Source organism: Lissotriton helveticus, chromosome 3_1 (genome assembly GCF_964261635.1).
Source record: "Lissotriton helveticus chromosome 3_1, aLisHel1.1, whole genome shotgun sequence".
Lineage (NCBI taxonomy): Eukaryota > Metazoa > Chordata > Amphibia > Caudata > Salamandridae > Lissotriton > Lissotriton helveticus.
Genome location: NC_136061.1, coordinates 1,563,423,415 through 1,563,436,322, shown reverse-complemented (window position 1 = coordinate 1,563,436,322; position 12,908 = coordinate 1,563,423,415).

Here is a 12,908-nt window from a genome sequence, read left to right as displayed (position 1 = left end):
TTAGGGCGCTGCAACAATCTGACAACATTTGTTTTTTTTTAAATTGAATATATTTATTTGGCTTTTTCCCCTACTCCAGTATTTCTAAATACTTTCCTTTTGGAGGGCCAATCACAAATGCCTGGTCTCGTCCTGGATGCAATTCCCCCATGGATATGAAATCCCTAAAAATGTATCTTAACCAATTGAAATCTGGCTTCCCTAGCGACTTGCTCCCCCCACTATTCTGAATCAGGCCTCTGGTATGGTTTCCCTAACTATATTGGACCTCATTAATATCTCACTCTCCTCTGGACTCGTTCCGTCTCTCTGGAAACAGGCCATGGTCAAAGCCCTTCTCAAAAAAACGAGTTTGGATCCAGAAGTATTTGTGAATTACCGGCCGATTTCCCTTTTGCCAGGCATTTAAAAAATTGCTGAAAAGTATTTTAACTCCATTCTCTCCACTTTCTTGGGGAAGAATTAATGTTTTCATCCCTCACAAACCAGGTTTAGACCCCAACAGGGCACGGAGACCGCCCTGCTGATAGTAGTTAAAGAAGCCAGAAAAATTCTGGATGTCGGCGGCTCCACGGAATTGTCCTTAGCACGGCCTTCGACGCGGTTAGTCATCAACTACATATCGTTCCAAGTATTTGAGGATAACTTTATTTCTGAAAGTATGCCTCTGAGATGCGGGGTGCCTCAGGGTTCTTCCCTGAACCCCACGCTTTTTAATGTTTATATGAGCCCCCTGACCGAGGTTGTCAAGCCCTTTGTCATTCAGATTGTCCCATATGCTGACAACACTCAGCTGATAATTTTCCTTAACCAATCTGTTAATGTGGAAACTAACTTGGCCGACTGTCTTGAAAGGGTTTCCGCATGGATGGAAGGCTCATTTTAAAAACTTAGTGGGGCTAAAACAGAGCTGCTGTTCTTGGGAAAATCCTCCACCTTGAACACCAGCTCACTCTGGCCTTGGTGCTTGGGTGTTATGCCTCCTCCCAAAGATCAGATCAAAAGCCTTGGTGTTTGGCTGGATCATAATCTAAATTTTAAGGAGCAAGCACGGAAGGTGGCAGGTACCTGTTATGGGATCCTGAAGATGACAAGAAAAATTCTTCCCCTGCTGCCTTTCAGTGTTAGGAGATTGTTGGTTCAGGCTTTAATTCCTTCCCGACTTGACTACGCCAATGTGCTTTATCTAGGATTCCCGTGCTCAACAATAAAAAAAACTACAGACTGTACAAAACTTTGCAGCACTCTTCCACATGCAGATCCCTAATTGGGAATCCGCAAGACTGTCTATTGCCTCTCTCCATTGGCTTCCGGTTACGGAAAGAGTACAGTTTAAAGCTTTGTGTATTGTCCACATGACTTTTTCGTCCAAGGGCCCACCGATTCTCTGATCTATCATCTATTCCTATTGCTACAATAGGGTTTTCGGCTCTGGGAATAAGCATCTGGCAGCTGTTCCCAGGATAAACAGATCTTGGAGTGGCAGTCACCTGTATTCATACAACACGGTGAAACGTTGAAACCAGCTACCGAATCATATCCGTCTTGCGGACAACTATCTTTTCGCAAACTTCTCAAAACCTTTCTGTCTCCTTGATGCCTAGCTGTAATACCGTGATGACTCTGCTCCTAGCACTGGGAGGTCTTCTGGTAGCCATGCGCTTTAGAAATGCAAATTCATTCACTCATTCATTCACAGCGACTGGGCTTGGTCGAGAGACGCAGGAGCTGCAGAAACTATGGTGATGCCAATTCTGTCTTCCAGCGCTATGGATCTCAATTATAGGGTCCCCCTATAAGTATTGGGCTTGGTTCAGCCCTGCACGGCCGAAGGGTCAGTTAAGGGGAGGGCTAGTTCTTGGTATCCTCTCAAACTGCGAATTACGAAGGCTCAGCATGTCTTCCAGGTGCGGCTACACTAATATTTCCTCCACAGAACAATGTGCAACACTCTGTTAGGGCTTTAAAAAGCCCCTGTAGTAGGCAGACTGCAGTCATTAAGCAACTGGCCACCCCTGGTTAACCACCGTGACCCACAGTGCCAGACCAGCTGCAACACGGGCCCATGGTTGGCGCGTCCACTGCCACAGGCAGGCAGGGGCCTGCAGCTTCTCCCACGGCTTATCGGGCTGCCAAATAATGGGAAATACAGGGCTCCCAGGGGTCCTTGCAGTGTTCTCCTTTGCCACTCAGTCAAAAAACCGCTGCGCTGCACTGCCCGTGGCCATGTACACAAGTGGGTGAGTAGCTCCCAGCGGTGTCTCCAGCCTTTAGGCAGGTGCTTTCCTTTCATTCGCATTGTCTCAAATTTGCCCCGATGATCTCCTCCATACACAGGGGGCCTCACCCCTTAGTCTCGCTGGGCACACCAGGCCCTGGAAAGCAATGACAACCAGCTACCGTTTCACCCAGGGGTAACACTCTGGGACACTCATGGGGCACCAATAAAGGCATTACACAGCCACCATTTTAATTGCAGTTTGCCACCCGCACCGGTCCTGCATTGAGGCTCCAGCAGCCTAGTCGACCTCCGAACAGGGAGTAAGAAAGGCCCCTAGGGTCCCACAGAGGATTAAGTGTACAGGAGGGGAATAAGTGCAACTGCTCTCAGGCAGGAGGCAGGCCGAGTAACATCGGGTGACAGGAGCTCTGTTAAGGCTTGACCACCATCTTGGCCACCTGAGTCACGACCCTTCAGTAGATATTTTGGTAGATATGGTGCATTTGTGACTTTTCCCTGTCACACAGCCCAAAAAGGTGTCTTGCTGATTTGCTTTCTGTGATTCGTTTGTAAATCTGGGCCCAAGGGTTTACGTTTTTTAGGATTGAGAGATCTTCCAATGATGTGACTTGCTAGAAAGAGAATAGAAGCAAATGTTCTGAGAATTATGGTTTTGGTTCCAGAGTGAGGTTGACTAATACCTATGCCCACATTTACTAAGAACTTGAGTTGTCCTTGTGTCCTGCAAGTCCTTAACCCCTTGACTGAGGGGCACATTCCCCCGCTGTGCTGGGGGGCGGGGCGCGTAAAGCGCCCCGGTGCTCATGACGAGGTCAGCTCGTCATGAGCACCGGAGCGCCGTAGCTCATGACGAGCTGAGCTCTTCATGAGCACCCAAGGGGTTAATTGATATTTACTAAGTCACACAAGGGGTGATGTGCACCGCCTTACATGACTTTGTAAGGAAATGCAATGCAATGCAGAGGCTTGTTCTGTTTTGTGTTACATTTCATAGTGTTAGGCGTTTCATGGGTGGAGCACAGATGTTTCCATGCAATCAGCCATAGTAATTGACACAATCCCAGATTTACTAAAATCAGTACACCTGGAATTGTGCCAAAATGGTGTGCCTCCCAAGGATAACAAAACAAGGAGAAATATGTTTATATCTTCTTATTTCCTCTTTCAATGCGTGATCCATTCCCATCACATATAAAAAGAGGAAATTCCTTCTCAAGATTGGTTTTGTACAGAAAGGTATCGCAAAAACAATCCTGCCTGTAAAATAGGTACCCTTGCCCCTGGCATAAGATGGCCTGTATTGGCGCTAGGAAGCTACATAAAGTGCGCCAGGACAAGGAGGGAACAGAGGTGCACTATAGCTTAGTAGAAATGGAGCATTTCTGCTCTCTCCTTTTCACGCAAGTCTGCATCTCATTAACGTGAACCCCAAGTAAACATTGCCCCATGAATGAAGATACTTGTACAGATGATGGCTCCTGTTCACCAACAAAAGATTAAATATTTGTGTCAGTGATTACACGTGTGATTAGAAAGTGTGCTTGTAAATTGTTGGATATTGTAGATTTCCTGCCATATTCCTGCAGTCCACAGCCCTTCTCCTGTGGATTGTTTTCAATACAGACTTTACGTAGTGCAAATTAACTCTTCCCTATTGTTTATCTATATCGAAAACAAATCTCTCTGGAGAAATCCTTTCCCTTTCAAGAACTGAGAGTATGGGAGTGTTTGGGGGAAATATCACATCCTAATTGTGAAGGTACTTTGATTATTACTGAAATTATGTGAGAAATTAGGCTGGAGAAAACTATTGCGAATGTTCACCCGTAAAGTTTAAACTCTATGGGGCATATTAGCAAGAACCTCGTTAAAATTATTGCAGTTTTAGCTTCTATTGGAATAGAATTCCAATAGAAGCCCAGGTTAGATGTCCTGCACATCTAACCTGGGCTTCTATTGGAATTCTGTAATGCATATTAGCAAGCCCATTATCGCTGTTTTAGCGGCAGTTTCCTGCCGCTAAACCGGCGATAATTTTAACGAGGTTCTTGCTAATATGCCCCTAGGTGTTTCCAACATTGTTTATCACCACCTTTAAACCCTCCACTAAGAACACCAATTTACTCACACTTTAACTAACTAATCTGATGGCTGTGATAAATCTGGTAACCTAATGCATTATCTGCAGTTGTAAATTCCATCTGTGCCCGCAAAATATCAACAAAGTTGGTAATCCAAGACATACTGGGGCATATGTACAAGGGAATGGCGGAGCATGGCGTTAGGCACAAAATTAAAATGCCACGCCATTCGGAAAAAGCAGGGAGGAGCCCTATTTACAAGCGTATGGCACATCCCTTCCTTTTCCCTAGCACTGCTGCTAAATTAAGCTGCCCAGCGCCAACGCAGGCACCCTTGCACCTTAGTGCAAGTGTAACTGCACAGTGGCCTAGGAAGGGGGGTGCAGTGGGTGCGAGCCGCCCCGGGTGTCATCACTGAGGGGGGTGACTAAATGGCTAAAATATGTGTTTTAAACACATATTTATGCATTTTGTCAAGCCGGGGGTGACAAGTGTCATCACTGAGGGGGGTGACTAAATGGCTAAAATATGTGTTTTAAACACATATTTATGCATTTTGTCAAGCCGGGGGTGACAAGTGTCATCACTGAGGGGGTGACACAATGGCAAAAATATGTGTTTTAAACACATATTTTTGCCATTTTGTTAAGCCGGGGGTGACAAGAAATTTGCCAGACCGGGTATCACCTGAGCTTGTGGTGGTGAGCCTCAGCAAGGCCTACCAGTGCAAGGAATTCGCCCTTCTCTGCACAGAGTCCTCATACCAATAGGAAGAAGTTGGCACAGAAACTGGAATAGAAAAGACAGAGTTTGTTAAACCTCATGAGGTGGAACTACATTCACACAGCACCCTTCTGTAATGTATGAAGTAGCACACTGAATAGAATGTGCTTGGTCCTTTTATACCCACACAGGGGCTCAAATGAAGGAGGTACAAGTACAGAATGCTGGTTCCAGGTATATATAAGGTCATACAGAAAGTGTGCTGGCAACAAGTGGGAGGGGCTAACAGTTAGGTAATTCTAGTGGACACATCCTGACAGTTACAGACTATAACAGCTGCAAGCTCAACTGAGCATGTGCGAAGGTAGAAGATGCTTAATATATCTTGTCTCTAGGCAGATTGCAAGAGCAGTTAACAGAAAGGTAGGACAGAGCACATGGCAAGCACATGGCAAACAAAATGGCTGCCAGAAATACAAAATGGATTCCACAAAACAAGCAAGATAATCTCTAAATACAAGATGTCTTCTGCTAATGCTTCACCTAATCGCTGCTAAATTACAACACACAACCCTTTCAACATTAGCTGAAGACATTTGTTTATCTGGGGTAATCTAGATATGCATCCTGTACATTGATGTTTATCATCTCAGCTACTTCTTTATTTAACATTTGTTGTGCTTTCATATTTGCAATATTTCTTTTGGCAGGTGTACAAGCAGTGATGCACATGGAGCAAAGCATAGGACCACATTGTATACAAGTACAGCATGTAAATAGTATAACCAGTAGTATACATAGAATAGTCAGTAGTTTCCAGCCACAAGTAATAAAGAGTGTCCATATCCAGTTCGAAAATGTCCATGTACCAGTCTCAGGGTGAATTTCTGCAGCAATCTTATGCAGTTTTGAGATTACATCATATACTGAAGGTGAGTGATCCGGTATAAGCACACAACAACTGCTACGGATGATGCGACATGCACCACCTCGATCAGCCAAAATCACGTCTAATACCATTCTATTTTGGAGTGCTACAATCCTCGCAATTTGTAGTTCCTCTGTAATATTCCCAAGTGCCATAGCTGTTTGACAGCTTCCACAACACGAGTCAATCGCATGATTTTTCTGCTATTCAATGCAGCACCCACAAAGAAGAATAAACCTAAATTGAAATCGATGTATTGTTGCAAAGTGGTATCTGTCTGGTCAACTTCATCTGTACTTATTGTTTGTTTGTATCTATTCTTGGAAATGCCATTATACAACTTTAAATTCAGGTGATATGATGGAGGGGCCAAGAACAAGGTGGTAACAAAAATGATATGTAACATAACCTGGACCACCCAACAGGTAATTGATAGTATCCTTTATTACCACATACAAAATAAGTATTATGCGAAGACGTAAAACTACTGTTATTAGCACCTTCAATAGTCAATGTCAATATACATTTTCCGTCCTAGTGGAATTCTCCCAACACTACTTATACACAGTTCTGCTTTAGCTCTGGTCACAGAAATTACAAAAGGTCCATTGTCTTTAATGTTCCTCATATTCCTCATATTCGTGAAGACATATGGTGTCAAAATATTGTCCGGGTGGTACTCGTCCCATTCCCATTTAGTCCCTTTAGCTTGAGGATAACCATCTTTACCTTGATAGCATACTTTATTCAGACGAAAGATAATGCTTTCCAAAAGCAAACAAAAGAGCATACTAAGCTTGACATGAACCATTATGGGAAAATGGTAGAGGAATAAAAGGTGTTCCTCCTTTCTTTTGGTGTGCAGGTATCATTCCACACACCCAACAGTTGGTAGCATTTGTGGCATTGTGTGTATGATGCAACATCTGGATGAATGTGTTATTGAAGTAGGATTGTCAATGCTTCTGCTCGTGATAGGGAAGTGTAAAATAATGATGTTCCACTTAAGCTGGAGTAGTGGCAACAAGAAGCTGTCGAGCAGGAGCCCCTTTCTCAACAAACCAGGTGATTATTGCCATAACCACCAGAGCAACAACAAACCCTACAGCACAAATGATTCTTTTGTTATTCATTTCGGCAACAGCGATAATTGATCTTTCTAAAAACTCATTGAAAACAATCGTTGGAGCTCTTATCCCTTGGGCAGCCGCTGATTTCTTCACCACGGGCCAAGACGGGTATCACTACACTAACGCAGGGCTGATCCCCCCCTTGCCACATCGGCTCTCTGTTTCACTAACCCAGGGTGGTAGCTCAACCAGTCTTTTTCAACACTGCAGATTCTTTCCTCGGTCTCAAGTGGTATCGCGATGCTCCAGGAATCGTGTGGTCTGGGAAGACTTCTGCAGATTCGTCAGGTGAGATAGCTTGACCTTTCTCCGTCTCCAGAATCTTTCGATGGTCGGTCAGCACAGAAGATTCCAGCAAGGCAGGCGACACACGTTTGCAGTGTGTGCTATGGACCCAGTTCTTCTTGTTCGTCACTCGAACTGCTGTCCTTGTCGCAAGGAGCACTTGCTCCGGACCTCGCCACCTCGGTTCCAGGCTGTTCGATCTGTCAAAGACGTTGACCATCACATAGTTGCCAGGACGGAGTTCGTGGGCCTCACCTGTAGATCTGTCAGGAAGTGCTTTTTGAACCTGTTGATGAATAGAAATCAAACTGTTGGTTAACTGTGCCAAATAATCATTCATCAGAACACAAGGAACATCATGTATGGGGCGTGGCTTAGGAACTCCCCAAATATTGATCGGTCTCCCAAAGACCACTTCATAGTGGCTGAGACCAGATCGTGAGTGTGGCACCGATCTTATGGATAACAATGCCAAGGGTAATGCATCTGTCCACTTCAAAGACGTGGAAGCCAGTATTTTCGCCAACTTCAATTTTAAAGTAGCATTGTATCCTTCCACTAATCCTGCTGATTGCGGGTGGAATACTGTATGGAACTTCTGTTTGATCCCTAATCCTTTCAGGACATGCTCAACAACTTGCTCAATAAAATGAGGTCCGTTGTCATTCCACAAAAGCTTACAAACACCATATTTAGGGAAACACTCCTTTAGAAGCACCTTTGCTGTGGTGAGAGCAGTATTATCCTTTGTAGGGTATGCCTCTATCCATTTGTACCACCACTAGGACATATTTCAAATTATTGCAGCTTTCAAGTTGGATGTAATCCATCTGCAAAACTTCAAAAGGTGCGGTTGGTGTAGCAAACCCTCCTGCAGGAGTCCGTGTCCCTTTTCCAGGATTATACTGTCAACAGATCAAACAGGACTGTGCTCCTCTTTTAGCTGTGCTGGCAATTTCAGGATGCTCCCAAACTTGCGTAAGCAATTTAGTTATTGCCAGAGCTCCAACATGTGCCAGCCCATGTGCCATTTGAACCATAGGTTGTAAATAGGCTGCAGGCAATTTCCACTTATTCATTTCTTTGTTATGCCAACAACCCTCATCATCCAATATTCCTTCTTTAGCCCATTGCTCAAGTTCTGCTACAGAAGCAGATCTCTGTATATCCAATACTTCTTCTGTAGCGCATTGCCAATGCTCAGCTTGTGATTTTACTACGTACATGGATGTAGTGCTTCGGTGCATCGCAGTCTCATGAGCTATGCGATCTGCAAAGGCATTGCCTTGTCCTATTTTGTCAATGATATTCTTGTGTGCGCTACACTTCATACTAGCAACTTTCTTTGGGTATGTAAGTGCAGTCAAGAGGTTATGCACTAATTCTCTGTGCATTATCTGCATCCCGTGGGATGTAAGAAAGCCTCTTTCCTTCCAGAGTAGGCCAAAATCATGAATCACTCCAAAAGCATAACGGCTATCCGTGTAAATGTTCACACACAAGTCAGTGCTAAGTTCATACGCTCGTGTCAAAGCTATTAGTTCAGCGGCTTGAGCCGACTTCTGAGGTATGCGAGCTGTTTCCACTACTGTCTCAAGTGTGGTAATTGCATAAGCAGCTGAAGTTGTGCCATCTGGTAAATTCAAGAGAAAGAACGACACATGGTCGTAGCTTAGAACCAGCAAGGCTAAGCCCAATATACCAAATAAACAACACTACTGCCAGTACTGGAAGTCACTTTTAAATACTGATGTCGACCTTTATTAATAAAACATAGTGGTCCGTTTTTTTTTAACTTTCGTCACTAGTTGAACAATATTTTTTCATAAGCAAATCATGAATATTTTGCATGTACACATATAAAATATTACATAAAAAATGGCTATATACAATACAATTTACAAATTCCCAACACATCCAACTTACACACTGGCCAATCCATTCATCATTCACTTATACAAACATATACTTTGGTCCTAATGTCAATAATAGATTATCTTTCCATATAAATGATTATTCATATCATGATTTCATTTGATCAGCAATATATTTAGAAGCAGAGCCCTGCTAGAGAGATAAATCTCGCTATATTGTGGTTGACAAAAGGGACTAAAACCAGGTCGACACGTTTCGAACCCCCAATTTGCAGGGTTCTCCTCAGGACCAACAGTCTCTTCTTAATGTGGAATTCAGTCACCAATACCTGTAATGTTGAGTTGAAGAGGCACTATTTAATTTGGTAAGAGTGTTTCAGAGAGAAGTGCAGCAGACAGTCCCAGCACAGTGACTGATAGTTCAACAAAGCGGGTCTTGTTATTTGCGCCCTTCATTCTGATTCAGTCGAGCCTCTCACAGTGTCGGAAGGGTGTACACCCTTCCCAATCTGGTAACTTCAAACAGGACCCATCAACCCACAGTTCCCCATCTACATCTGGAAGGGGCATATCTTGCAAATCGATGCGACCCTTTGTCTGTTCCTCAGTAAGGAATATACAATCGTGATGCTCCTTTGACTGAGGCTGAGTCGCAGGATATGGCAACAAAGTGGCTGGGTACCGTGTTGCACACCTCTTTAAGGTAATATGAGGTACTAACAATGTCAATTCGTATCCTGTCAGACGAGCACTAGTTAAGTATTGTGTCTTAGTCTGATTCAAAAGAGCGTCTACTGCATGGGGTACTAGCACCAACAGTTTGTGTAACAAAACTATCCCTTCACTCTGACGTATTGACACAGCTGTTGCTGCAACTGAACGGAAGCACCTAGGCAACGCACGAGCAACAGGATCGAGGACAGCTGAAAAGTATGCACAGGGACGCTGCTTGTCCCCGTGTGTCTGTACTAAAACTGACAATGCTCAACCATATTTCTCGTGTACATAGAGTGTAAAAGCCTTCGTGTAATCTGGTGTGCCTAACACTGGTGCAGAGCAAAGAGCTTGTCTAAACTGACGAAAAGCGTTTTGGCATTCATCAGTCCATGGAAGGGGGATCGGAGTGTTTTTAGTCAAAAGCGCTAGCAGGGGTTTAACAATGTGTGAAAAGCCCAATATCCATTGCCTACAAAACGAAGTCAAACCAATGAACGCACGGACATCTTTCTGTGTGGAAGGTACTAGGGTGTCTAAAATTGCTTGAATGCGATCTGGTGTCAATGCACGGCCCTCCTTAGACAGAAGGAGACCTAAGTAGGTTACCTTCGGTCTACAATATTGCAGTTTCTTTCGTGACACTTTATGATGGTGTGTAGCAAGAAAAGAAAACAAAGACAAAGTACACTATGGGCCCGATTCACAGAACTAACTTAAGACAAAATCCTAAACTTACTACCATTTTCGTATTCACAGAAGGCACTTACTCATTTTGGTATTCACAGAAGACACTTACTCATTTCGGTATTCACAGAAGTTAGGACTCCTAACTTTAGGACTCCTAAATGCATTCCGTGAATACCGTAAGTCTTAAAATTAGGATTTTTCTCAATTTAGTAGTAGTAAAGTTAGGACTCCTAACTTTAGGACTCCTAAATGCCTTCTGTGAATACCGAAAGGCTTAAAATTAGGATTTTTCTCAATTTAGTAGTAGTAAAGTTAGGACTCCTAACTTTAGCACTCCTAAATGCCTTCTGTGAATACCGAAAGTCTTAAAATTAGGATTTTTCTCAATTTAGTAGTAGTAAAGTTAGGACTCCTAACTTTAGGACTCCTAAATGCCTTCTGTGAATACCGAAAGTCTTAAAATTAGGAATTTTCTCAATTTAGTAGTAGTAAAGTTAGGACTCCTAACTTTAGGACTCCTAAATGCATTCTGTGAATACCGTAAGTCTTTAAATTATGATTTTTCTCAATTTAATAGTAGTAAAGTTAGGACTCCTAACTTTAGGACTCCTAAACTGAGAAAAATCCTAATTTTAAGACTTTTGGTATTCACAGAAGGCATTTAGGAGTCCTAACTTTAGGACTCCTAAATGCATTTTGTGAACACCGTAAGTCTTAAAATTAGGATTTTTCTCAATTTAGTAGTAGTAAATTTAGGAGTACTAACTTCTGTGAATACCGAAATGAGTAAGTGTCTTCTGTGAATACCAAAATGAGTAAGTGCCTTCTGTGAATACGTAAATGGTAGTAAGTTTAGGATTATGTCTTAAGTTAGTTCTGTGAATCGGGCCCATAGTTCAGGCGTATCGGCTGCCAACAAGATGTCATATTGTATGAGAGCCACCCCTTCAGGCAAAGTAAAGGAATCAAGCTGTCTCTTCAATGCTTGACTGTAAATACTAGAACTCTCAGTATAGCCTTGAGGAACTCTATAAAATCAAAACGATCGATTATTCAAAGTGAAACCGAACAAATATCGTCTTTCAGGATGAATAGGGATCGAAAAGAAAGCGTTCTTCAAGTCTATAACAGAGAATGTAGTTGCTGTCGGAGGAACCAAAGTAAGTAGTGTCGTTATGTCAGAAACCACAGGGTACTGTGGTACTACAATCTTGTTTACTTCTCTCAAGTCAATGATAAATCTGTAAATCTTAGTGTCAGTATCTTTTTTCAAAATGGGAAGAATCAGACTATTGCAAACATTGTAAGGAACTTCTTCCATGACCCCTACTTTAATCAAAAGAGATGGCTGTGGTTTTCATGTCCTCAGTGGTGCGTTTACATGGGTTGCCGGTGGTAATTATATCTGATCGGGGAGCGCAGTTCGTGTCTCATTTCTGGACTGAACTTTGTCTGGTGCTGAAAACGGAGATACGTTTGTCCTCGGCATACCATCCTCAGTCTGATGGTCAAACTGAGCGAACAAATCAGACGATGGAACAATATTTGAGATGTCTGGTTTCGTCTTTGTCGTGTGATTGGGTGACGGCTCTGCCCATAGCGGAGTTTGCTTATAACAACAGCCTACACTCCGCTTTGGGCATGACCCCTTTCTATTGTTCGCTTGGATACCATCCTAGAGCGGTGGCCATTCAGCCCACAGGACGTGTGCCAGCCATTGATGATGTTTGCAGGCGACTGATTGACATTTGGGCATTGCCAGGGAGAGTTTGGTCGAGGCCAAGGCTGCTATGAAGACACAGGCAGATAAACATCGGGCCCCGGCTCCCTCATATAAGGTGGGCGTTTTAGTGTGGTTGGCATCCCGTAATCTGAGGTTACAGGGGTCACGTAAATTGCAGCCCCGGTACGTGGGTCCTTTTCCAGTAACCCAGGTTGTTAATCCAGTTGCAATGAAGCTTGAGTTACCACAGGACTATGGGGTACATCCTGTGTTTCATACGTCATTATTGAAACCCTATGTACCCTCAGTACAGGTGCTGCCTCCTCCACCTCCTTTGACGATTGATGGACAGGAGGAATTCGAGGTACATGCTATCCTCGATTCCAAACGGATCAGGGGTCGTCTTTTCTATCTGGTGGATTGGAAAGGTTACAAACAGGACTTGGGAGCCAGCTGGAGGGGTACATGCCCCGCGACTGGTTCGACTGTTCCATAGGCAGCATCCCTTGAAACCCCGC